The 10667-nt window shown below is 44.1% G+C and overlaps 1 protein-coding gene across 3 annotated transcripts in view; it reads right to left on the reverse strand.

Annotated features, from left to right (window-relative positions):
- The window catches only part of SPIN1 (spindlin 1), a 74842-nt gene extending 71298 nt beyond the window's left edge, over window positions 1-3544 (reverse strand). The window contains exon 1 of one of the 3 annotated variants that reach the window (XM_032097601.1): window positions 3472-3544. The gene's annotated coding sequence lies outside the window, so the exon portion shown is untranslated. The other 2 variants (XM_032097602.1, XM_032097600.1) reach the window with 2 other exon arrangements.
- Window positions 3545-10667: the final 7123 nt, after the last annotated feature.

The following is a 10667-nucleotide window of genomic DNA, read 5'->3' on the forward strand; positions in this document are numbered from 1 at the left end:
CTCATCTCTCATGGCCAGTACATCTTGTCAGCACGTCCTGTTGTTTATCTATAACAGGATTGTCAAGAACACTGCGTTTGTGTCCTTGCCTTCTTTCTTTATTCTCATGATTTCTGTTCTCACAATTTCCTTTCTCTGCAGCTAGCAAGAGGCCTGCTGATTTCTGCAGTTAGCAAGAGGCCTGCTGATGTCAAGCTAAAAAGGTGTTTGCTTGTACAGCTCTTCCAGGGACCCATGTCCCTGATCCTCCAACCATTCCTCAACAATGCTTTTAATTTGGTTGAACACAGCCTAGCATAACTCACAATGGCAAAAACACTGCAGTGTCTTCACTTAGTGAAGATGCAGAGATTTAGCAAGTTCTTCAACTACACCTGCTCCGTTCGGGATATGAAGGCCCACAATACTGATTTTTGACTAAACACAACCAAGACAGAAATCTTCAGAGTGTCATAGAAAAGAACATAATGACAAGCTAAAGTAAAGATGCTATAGATAAGAAACTTCACAAAGATGATGAAATAGAGACAAATTTTACAGCATAAAATTTAGCTCTAGCAACAGTACTGCAATGTAGGAGAGTTAAAAATGACTACTTTTAAGTTATCCATTATTTAAACAGATGTGCTGTGGATAGCTTGTTTTTATTTTGTTTATTTTGCTCTTCAGCCTAAGAATTGGCGCAAGTATCCAAAGGCCTATTCTGAGGGAGGAGCTGCACACTTCAATGTATTTCACATTTTCAGTAGGTGAGCATAATTTCAAAATGCAGTAGTTATCACAATGAATGGCAAATTAACTATAACTGGTAAACTATTCTAGTTTAGAAAATATTGCCTTCAGACTGAAAAACGTAAAAAAAAAAAGGTAACTGACTGCTGCAAGAATCTACTGATGTATCAGGTTATAGACTTTTGCTTGGACTTTTCCATCTAGAAGTAACACAGTTGGCTCAGAAACCATGACGTAGATACACATTCCAAAATGATCTTGTAACTTGGATGACTTAAGTTTTATGTCGTTGTAAACTCCTTCTGCATATTATTTTCTCCATAATCAATGTCTGCTAATCAATGCTTATTAATGAGGACAGAAAAAGTAGCAGAAAGAAGTATTAATATACAATATTTATTTCCCATATTTCTATCTCAGTAAAAGCTGCATGATTATGCCATTCCAATGCTTCCCCACGAGAAGCTTCTAAAGCAAAGTAGACAAAAGACGACATAGCTAGGACATTTGTTACTTAAGAGCAGTGCTCAAAAACCATGGCTATCCATGTGTATAAATAAAGACCATGTCTTTAAGTATGATCCTAGAAAAATGAAACATTTACTTCAAATTACAGTAACATATCTAGAAAGCAAATATACAGCATCATGTCTTCACACCTTCAGCATTCACCCTTAAGTTACAACCTAGAAATAACATCGTTCCATGGCAGATCACTTTAGATAAGCTCGAACTACATTCAAGTGCTTTGGTTTTACGTCACAAGCAGCAAAAAAATAAGCCATGTTTATCAAAGCCAGAAGAGGGTGCTCTGAATAACCGAGGCGGAGGGTACTGAGCATTTGCCTTACACTACTAAAGAGGTCAAAAGCATGCTGTCTTGTTTTCATTTGGGAGCTCACTCAACTTCACATTACCATGCCTTTTTTACAAAAAAAAAAAAAAAACCCAACCAAATAAACAAACAGTAACAACAACAAAAAAAACCCAAAATAAAAAATCCGAAAGCACTCCTTTTAGGAAAAAGGAAATACTTCAATTTGTACTACTGTCATCACAAGGGCATATTAATCTGTGACACAAAGCTAGCAAAACAAAGACCTGACAAGTGTAAATTCCAGTTTTGTATTCCATGATTTCCAAGCTGTTTAAGATACTACCAAGGAGATATATGAAACGCAAAAAAAGCCAAAAAGCCTATGCTACGGGTTTTACCTACACAATGCCTATTCTGACATAACTAGTTCAGATCTTCTCAATGGGATTGTGCAGAGTTGACCCCTTATACCGAATCATGCCCTGAAAGAAAAGGCCCCAGTTCATTTCCGCCAAGTGTAACACAGTATTTCACCTCAGCCAGCACTTTGGTGCATCAGCCTCCCCCCACCCAACACGAGAAAAAGATACGCACATTCCAATCAAGCCTTTCTCAGCGGGACTCACCCAGTTCCCCCCTCCTTCCCTCCCTTCCTCCCTCGCCCTAGGCCTTGCCAGGTTCCCAAATCACCTCTGATTTTAGGTTTCATTTTGTTGTAAATAGCAAAACGAAAGGAGAAAGCTTCCAAAGCGAGGATTCTTACCCTTGAAATCCCGCCATGCGCGCAAATAAGGAGGGTGAATTGTTTTTCCTTTCTTTTTTTTTTTTTTTTTTTTTTTTTGGACGAGAGATGAAGGCGGGGGGGGGGAAGAAACAAAAGCCTACACGGAGGAGCGGCTAAGCAGCGGAGACTGAGGGAGAAGGCGGAGACCCTGGTGGAGGAGCAGGGCGAGCGTCAGCCATGTTGTGTGTGTGTGTGCCTGTATGAGTGTGTGTGTGTTGGTCCAGTATTTACAAACCTGCAGCTGCAGCAGCGCTTGGAGCCTGAGAGAGAGAGGGGAACGCAGGGAGGGAGAGGGAAGGGAGGAGGGAGGAAAGGAGAGAGGGAGGGGGGGAAAGCGGCACAGCAGACAAAGGATCGCAGCAACGCGGAGCGAGCGGGGCGCACACGCACCGCGCCGGCGCTGTCTCCCGCGGCCTCGACTCCCCCGCCGCCCTCACACCCCCCTCGTCCCGCTTTCCCGCCTCCACCTCCCCCGGGAAAGGCTTATCCGCCAGCAGCCCCTCGGCGGGCCCCAGCCCGCACACAATAGCTCCGCAGCGGGGAAAGGGGGAGGGCACCGCTCCCCTCCGGCTGGATGCGGCGCGGGGCCGTGCCGGGGGAGGGCGGCAGAGCCGCGGAGGCCGGAAGGGCGGCGGGGGTTGCCAAGCAGCCGGAGCGCTTGCGGGGGAAGGGAGAGCAGAGACGACACCGCCAGACCGGAGCCGCCGCGGCCCCGATGCCGCCTACGGCTTCCGTGCGGGGAGGATCCACGATGTGAGAGCCCCGAGGGAGGCGAGGCGCGGCCGGGCTGGGAGCACCGGTCCCCTTACAGCGACTCCCTCCGGCTCTGCCCGGTACTGGGCCGGGCCAGGCCAAGCCAAGGGCGGCGCGACGGGCTGCGCTCCCCCCGTCCCCTCCCTCGCCCCGGTCGCTCACCTGCCGGCGGGGCGGGCGCCCGAGGGTGCCAGCGCTGCCGCTCAGCCCCTCCCGGCCGGGCCGCTCAGCTTCTCTGCGGCGGCGGCAGCAGCGGCGGCGGGCACATCCGCTCCCCTCGTCTCGCTTGTCCCCCCCCGCCGCCTCTGCCTCCTGCTCGCCTCTGCCACATTTGGATCCCCCTCTCCCTACACGAGCTCCTCCGCCAGGATAGAGGCCTCCTCACCTTCCTGCCAAATAGTGAGCCTCCCGCATCGCGCCGTTCAAAACACAGGGCCGGGGCCCGCCCTCCTCCCCCGCGCCGCCCCCCCGCCGGCGCGCAGGCGCACTGCGCCTCCCCGACTGCGGCGGGCGCGGGGGAGCCCCACCCGCCCCGCCATGGAGAGGGTGCGCGGCCTTGGGAGTGCGCCTGGCGCGCAGCGTGCCCCAGACGTGCCCCAGACGTGCCCCAGGTCACCGTTCAGCCTTCTGTGTGCACAGAGAGTCACGGAACCATCATAGAATGTCCTGTGCTGGAAGGCACCCACAAGGATCATCGAGTCCAACTCCCGGCCCTCCAGGGGACATCCCAGGAGTCACGCCATGTGCCTGAGAGCATTGTCCAAACACTTCCTGAACTCTGTCATGTTTGGTGCTGAAGAAGGTCAAGAGTGTAGTGCAGATGCCAGAAGGCCGACTAGCATTTCACCTGAGCAGGGAAAGTATCTGTAAATAATACAAGCAAATAACTGCATTTTGTATGAAAATTGTCTTCTCATTTTAAAAGAGGCAACATTACTGGGCGAAAGAAGGAGTAATTCCTTCAAAACTTAAAGGGTTCCCTGAAAATATGTTCATCTATGCAATAAGGACATGAAAAAAGTGGGGAAGCCTTCAAAAACCTGTGCTGAACAAGAGCAGTAGTTGCAAATTCTTACCCTCTCTTGAAGGGCTGTCCTGCGTGTCCCTGGCAGGCTGAGAGACAGTACCTGAGGGAGCAGTAAATGGAAAACTTGCAAGTAATCAAGACTTGTTCAGCAATTGACAGACCATAGATAAGCGTCATCTTTTCAACTGTTAGTGTCAGATGCCAGCACATCTAGCAGAAAAGTTGTACGTTTCTTAATCCTATTTTCTAATTCATGAGGTATGCATGATCTAGATGGAGTGGGACACAAGGAAGAAATTTGGTAAGCCATACCAGAAATTTAGAGATGAGACTGTGGCTAAGGCATTAATCATGGGGGGGGGAAGTAAAATTATCTGTAAATGTGTTGCTGAAAATATGATACAGCATCATCAAATCCTAGTCCATCGCTTTGGTAAATCATTCAAGCACAGACATCTAAGATCCATTCATACTGTCATGGTGACAGCAAAATGGGAAACATCCATAAGATTGTTACCTTCTAAGAAATTTGTTTAGTAATGAAAGCAGGTGAATAGCTGGTCTGCCGTAACAAATCAAACTCGTACCTTTTTCTGAAGCAAGGCTTGGCAAGAAATTAAGTCAGTTTGGGGAAGGGAAGATTTAGTTCAAGGAATGGACATTTGGGGTTTCTTAGTTCAACAGTAGCAAATGCACAGGGTAAGATCCCAAGTCACATTTACAGATCACATAATTCATGAATTCTGTGCCTGTGACAGAGAATAAAATACAGATATGTGAAGGTACAAACATACATACTTTACTTAAAATTCTTATTTGCAGAACAGGAGAAGAATCGTATTTTCAGTTAGTCCTTTGTTGTTTCCACATCTCTTAATTTCATCAGAGGGACTGTATCCCCAGTAATTCCTATGACAAAAGAGTCCTGAGCTTCTGAGAGATTATTCATTTGCAATTTAAAGAAATAAATTTCTGAGAGAGAGAAAAGAGAATGAGAAACAATCAAGTGGGGGACAAAGATTGGCAAATATGAGGGTACAGGTTAATTACCTGTACCTGAGGGTACAGGTAATGCCATGCCATCCCAGCAGGATTGTGAGATCTCTAACCAGCTTTGCATATCACTGAGATATGACAAGACAGTTGTTGAGATGGGCAATTATTGGTTAAATTTTCCTGAAATTAAAACAGGCGTAGAGTCATAGAATGGTGTAGGTTGGCAGGGACCTTCAAAGATCATGTAGTCCAATGCCCCTGCAATGATCAGGGACATCTTCATCTAGATCAGGTTGCTCAGAGTCCCATCCAATCTGACCTTGAGTGTTTCCAGGGATCAGGAATCTACCACCTCTCTGGGGAACCTGTTCAAGTGTTTCACCACCCTCATCGTAAAAAATTGCTTCCTACCATCTCTAAGTCCCCACTCATTTAGTGTATAATCACTGTCCCTTGTTCAGTTGCTACAGATACTGCTAAAAAGTCTGTCCCTGTCTTTCTTACATCCTTTGCTTAAGTACTGAAGACCTCTCTAGTGCCTTCTCTTCCTCAGGCTGAACCATCCCAAATCTTTCTGCCTTCCTTCATAGCAGAAGTGCTTAATCCTTTTGATCATTTATGTATCCCTCTTCTGGACTCACTCCAACACATCAATGTCATCTGTGTGCTGGGACCCCAGAGCTGGATGCAGCGTTCCAGGTGGGGTCTCACCAGAGCAGAGCAGAGGGGCAGAATCCCCTCCCTCCCCTGCTGCCCACGCTGCTTTGGATGCAGCCCAGGACACGTTTGGCTCTCTGGGCTGTGAGTGCCCATGGCTGGGTCATGTCCAGCCTCTCACCCACCAGCACCCCCAAGTCCTTATCCCCAGGGCTGCTCTCCATCTGTTCATCCCCCAGTCTGGATTGATACTGGGGGTTGCCCTGACCCAGGTGCAGCACCTTGAACTTGGTGTTGTTAAACCTCATGAGATTCACATGGGCCTGCTTGTTGAGCTTGTCCAGGTCCTTAAGGATGGTATCTTATCCCTTAGTTGTGTCAGTAGCAACTCTCAGTTTGGTGTCGTCTGCAGATTTGCTAGGGGTGCACTTGATCTCACTGTCTGTGATGCTGATGAAGACGTTAAACAGTACTTGTTCCCCTGGAGATCCTTGAGGGACACCACTTGCCACCAATCTCCATCTGAACACTGAGCTGTTGAACGCTATTCTCTGGATGCAAGCATCCTACCAATTCCTCATCTGCTGAACAGTCCACCCATCAAATCATGCATGACTGTTCAGACAGAGGGAATACCAAGATCTGAATATATGGTGTGGGGCACACTCCGTCATGGAAAGATATTTGCAGTAGCGGCTGCAGTGTTATTTTTCTGAGAGGATTTAATGGTACTAGGATGTATTTGTTCTTTTGAGGTGTCATTGACTGTAGCAGGATGCTCTGCCTAAGTGGGGGAAAAAACAGATCAAACTTTACCCTATTTGTAAAAATTATCAGTGATAGATAGAGGAAGGGCTCATGCTGCTTTTGGTTTCAAAGAATGCTGAAACCAGCTTGAGTCCTTCATCCCAAAACTAAACATTCTGAGGATGTGAAAAACAATGTTCTGACAGCAGCTGATATTGCTGAGGAGGCTGCAAAGATCCTGATAAAGAAACCAGCAAGTGATAATACTGTAATTGATTTAAAGGTGCTGAGCTAAAGGCTGCTGATCTGACACATCTGGCCTAGAAACATATACTTGACAGTCAATGACTTTATACTTTGAAAGCCCAGTCCCTCTTCTTACAGCAGGGACTTGCAACATGCCCCTTCTAGGAGTGCATGTGGAGATTCCTCCCATGAGTGGTTACTTTGCCCATGGTCATTGGTATGGATAAGTAACATCAATCTCCATTTAATAGTTGTTAGGCTAGCTTCAAAATTATTGATTTAACAAATGATGCAGTCTACTAGTAGTTACAGTTCTGATTGCAGTCTTTTAGCCTAATCACTGTCATCAATTAAAATAACTGATTTACTTTCTTCATGTTAATGTATTTGGTTTGCCATCCTCAGTCTTGCAGGACAAAGTCATATACAGGTTCAGTCATACCTCTGCAATCCTTTAGACATGAATAGTTGATTAAGTCTGGGACTAGGGTTGGATCCAACGCACCTAGACTTCTCTCTGAGGAGTTCAGAAAGCAAGGGGGTCTTTTCTGAACCCTCGTCACAATGGGAAGATCTCTCTGTTAAGCTCTGTCTGAAGCTTCCATTTAGACCATAAAGTATAAGAACCGATTCCATATACACTTCTTCAGTTCAGATGCCTCTAAGTACCCAGGAAGCCAGACCAAAATGTGCATTGCCAGTAACTCCAGTTACCAAGCCCACCCACAAGCCTTCACATTGTACCACAGGGCTTGTTTTGAGTTTATGGGCCACAGAACAGAAATGGGATGTGGCTGGTTTTTGAGTGAAATAGTGTTTGAGTTCAACGAGGTCTTGTTCCTGGAGTCATCAGACCACACGTGAAGTCAACAAAGTAATTTCTGGAGAGATAACTGCGGTCCCAGGAGCAAGAACTGCATTCAGTCCTGCACACACTGCAGACGTCATAGTTTTGTTATGCTGTTGGAGGGGGGAGGAGCAATTGAAAGGGAAAACTGTAACTACTGTTAATCATGGGCTGCGTCAGGGTTGCTGTAGTTGTTTTCTTCTCTTGAGAACAATGGGAGAGCCATTACCTTGGAAAACCCTCATAGAAAAGGATGATCAGTGCTATCAGCCCATCCCTTCCTCCACCGTCTTAGGTGTGATGATCCCTGAGGAATGGGAGATCACTTGATTTAGAAACACTTGAAACTGACTGCCCATCAAGGCCATTTGTTCTTCCTGCTGAATTGTAAGAGCTCCTCCTGACTGTAGGCAGAGCAGTGGAAATTGAACTGTGTAACCCTTGCAGCTTTGCAAGGGTTCAGCCAGACTGTGAATCTGTGGATTCCTTGGCACAAGCTTGGAGCTCTCATGTCCATTCAGGTTTTCTGAGGAGGTGTAGGTGGTCTTGTCTGTACAGAGAAGCCCAAGATTGTGCAGCTGCCTGACAATTAATTAGCATTTCCTGTGACTAGGCAAAGTCTTTGTGACCAATACAGGCCCTCAGATGCTGACAAAAGCAAAACCAAATACTATGTTTTGTACTCAATTTTCTTACTTATGGTAGAGACACAGCAGTATTTCTTCAAATGCAGGAGTAGTCCTTCAGAAGGATTCCTTTAAAATTTTCTCCTTCTTGTCATCTATGAACCAGGGAAACAAAAAGAGGATGGGGGAGCATTTCAAAAATCCCTGCTAAAAAAAGCACAGGTTGCAAGTTCTTTATACAGTTCTGGTGGCCTTGCTGAGCTGTTGTTTGTGCTCCTAGCTTTTTGGTTCCTTTAGGCTGGAAAGCCTTCCACTGGAACTTGGCAAGTATAACGTGATATAATGGGACATTTTGTTACAACATAAGCCAAAGAAACTTTAATTCCTGGAGACCCATAAACACTCTTCATTTGGCTCCCTGTATCTTAAGAGGCATGAATTTGAGGCCATCATATTGTGAACTCAAAAAGCAGCTTAATCCAGTTATTAGTATCCTGGTTTTTTACAAAGTGTTGTACAAAAACTTCTTAGAATTTTGGAATGCTCTAAATGCTGCCTAGTTTCTCTGGGAATAGAATGGCTGAAATCTCCCACAAGCTTTGAATGCTGTTGGGATGCTTTGGGTAGGAACCAGGTTCCCTCCAGTTCCAGAAACATTTTCTTTTCCAACATCCTCCAAGCCTAAGAGGAATCAGGCTTAAGTCCTGAAGAAAGAAATTGGCTATTGACTTGATGGTAGAATCAAGAACTCTTGGAATCCAAGTGGAAAAACCTTTGCTTGATGTGAATTTGAAGGGGAAATGACATCTTGCCTCTGAGCCTGATTTTCAATCCACATCCTCAAGTACTGGGATCAGTCAGCCTGTTGTTTTAATTTTCTTTAAGGGACTAGGGGGCCTTAATTGCTGTATTAAAGGGTAACTTTAACTGATTCTGTGGTAAATTTTTCTACTCCAAACAAGTTGTTACAAAGCTGATAGAGACCTTATTTAAAATTAAGGGAAACAGAGGCCTCCTAGTGTGTTTACTGAATGACATAGTTCCAATATTTGTATAATATCATGTCTACAGGAACCAAATATGTATCTTCTAACAATTTAAGTAAAACCACAATAAAGTTCAAATATTGGTGATTTATATTAAAACTTGTCTTTTTTAAAATTAGTCTATGCATACATCAGAACATGGTGAATAAAGCTCAGCTTAAAGAGAATCTCCAACTACTACAGAACTGAAGCTCAAGATCTATCAGAGGTTTCTATCCTGTGCTAACAGAGAGAGAGTGACTTCTGATCAATGTGTTTAATTTCTAGGACTGGCTTATAATGAATCTGCTTAGAATTGAAACACATATAAAAAGTTAAAAAAAAAAAAAAAAAGAAATGTTTAAAATAAACTAAACCAGAGCTTCAGTTTGAAGCAAAATCCAAAAACTAACTGAAATTTGAGAGGTTTGGTAGGGAAGCTTTTGTAGAAAAATTAATTATTTTTCTCATAGCCCAGTCTCAATTCATGATTACAGTTTTCTTACTATTAACAAAAGTCTTCATTTTTACTGGTGTAGTTACATCCCTTTTATAAGTGAATAATCTATTACCAAGTGTCAAGGAATGATAAACTACTGAAGGGGAAAAGTCTAATAAATGTGCTCAGAGAGAAGAACACAGGTATTAACCCGACATTCTTTTAGAAGAGATAAATATTTCTGTCATGTAAGATGAGACCCTGCTTCACAAACTTACTTTGGTCACAGAAAGAGAGATTGTCAAATGGATCATACTACTGTTGCAGAAATTTAAACCCTTCTTCTCCCACTCTTGTATCTTCCCTGCTCACTGTCAAACACATACATAACAAAGAAGTAGTTGTCAGCCTTTTGTGGGACAAAGTATAGCATTTTTTCCTCTTTATGATTTCCATATAGGGAGAAAAAGTAAATCTCTATGACAGAAAAGGAAGATACCTACTCTAAAATACACCTTTTCTTCATCATTTCCATTATATGGACTTGGAAACATGAGAAGTTTGATGAACAACTTATTTTACAAATATGTGCCAATCATTTCCATTCTGATAATTTTTGTTTTAAAGGAGGTATGGAAGCACTTGAGATACATGTAGTCTCTGTGTAATGTTCTTTAAAGATTTCCAGGGGAACCAAACAATAATATTGAAAAAGTACACAGAAGGAATTAAAATAAAGAAAACCCCTGTGACAAATCTTGGAAAAAAAGGCATGTCTTCCCAACTTATTAATGCCTTCCAAAGAAGATAGGAAGATTGTTCTTTCAAAGATTTAGTACTGAAAGGAGAGGAAAAATTTTGAAGTACTCATCTGTTTTTAAGAAAGGCAAATATATTTCTATACAAGATAGAAAATACAATGTAGGTAATCTTGTGTGATTTTCCTCCCAGTAGTGTTGTATTAATTAGGA

Source organism: Corvus moneduloides, chromosome Z (assembly GCF_009650955.1).
Source record: "Corvus moneduloides isolate bCorMon1 chromosome Z, bCorMon1.pri, whole genome shotgun sequence".
Lineage (NCBI taxonomy): Eukaryota > Metazoa > Chordata > Aves > Passeriformes > Corvidae > Corvus > Corvus moneduloides.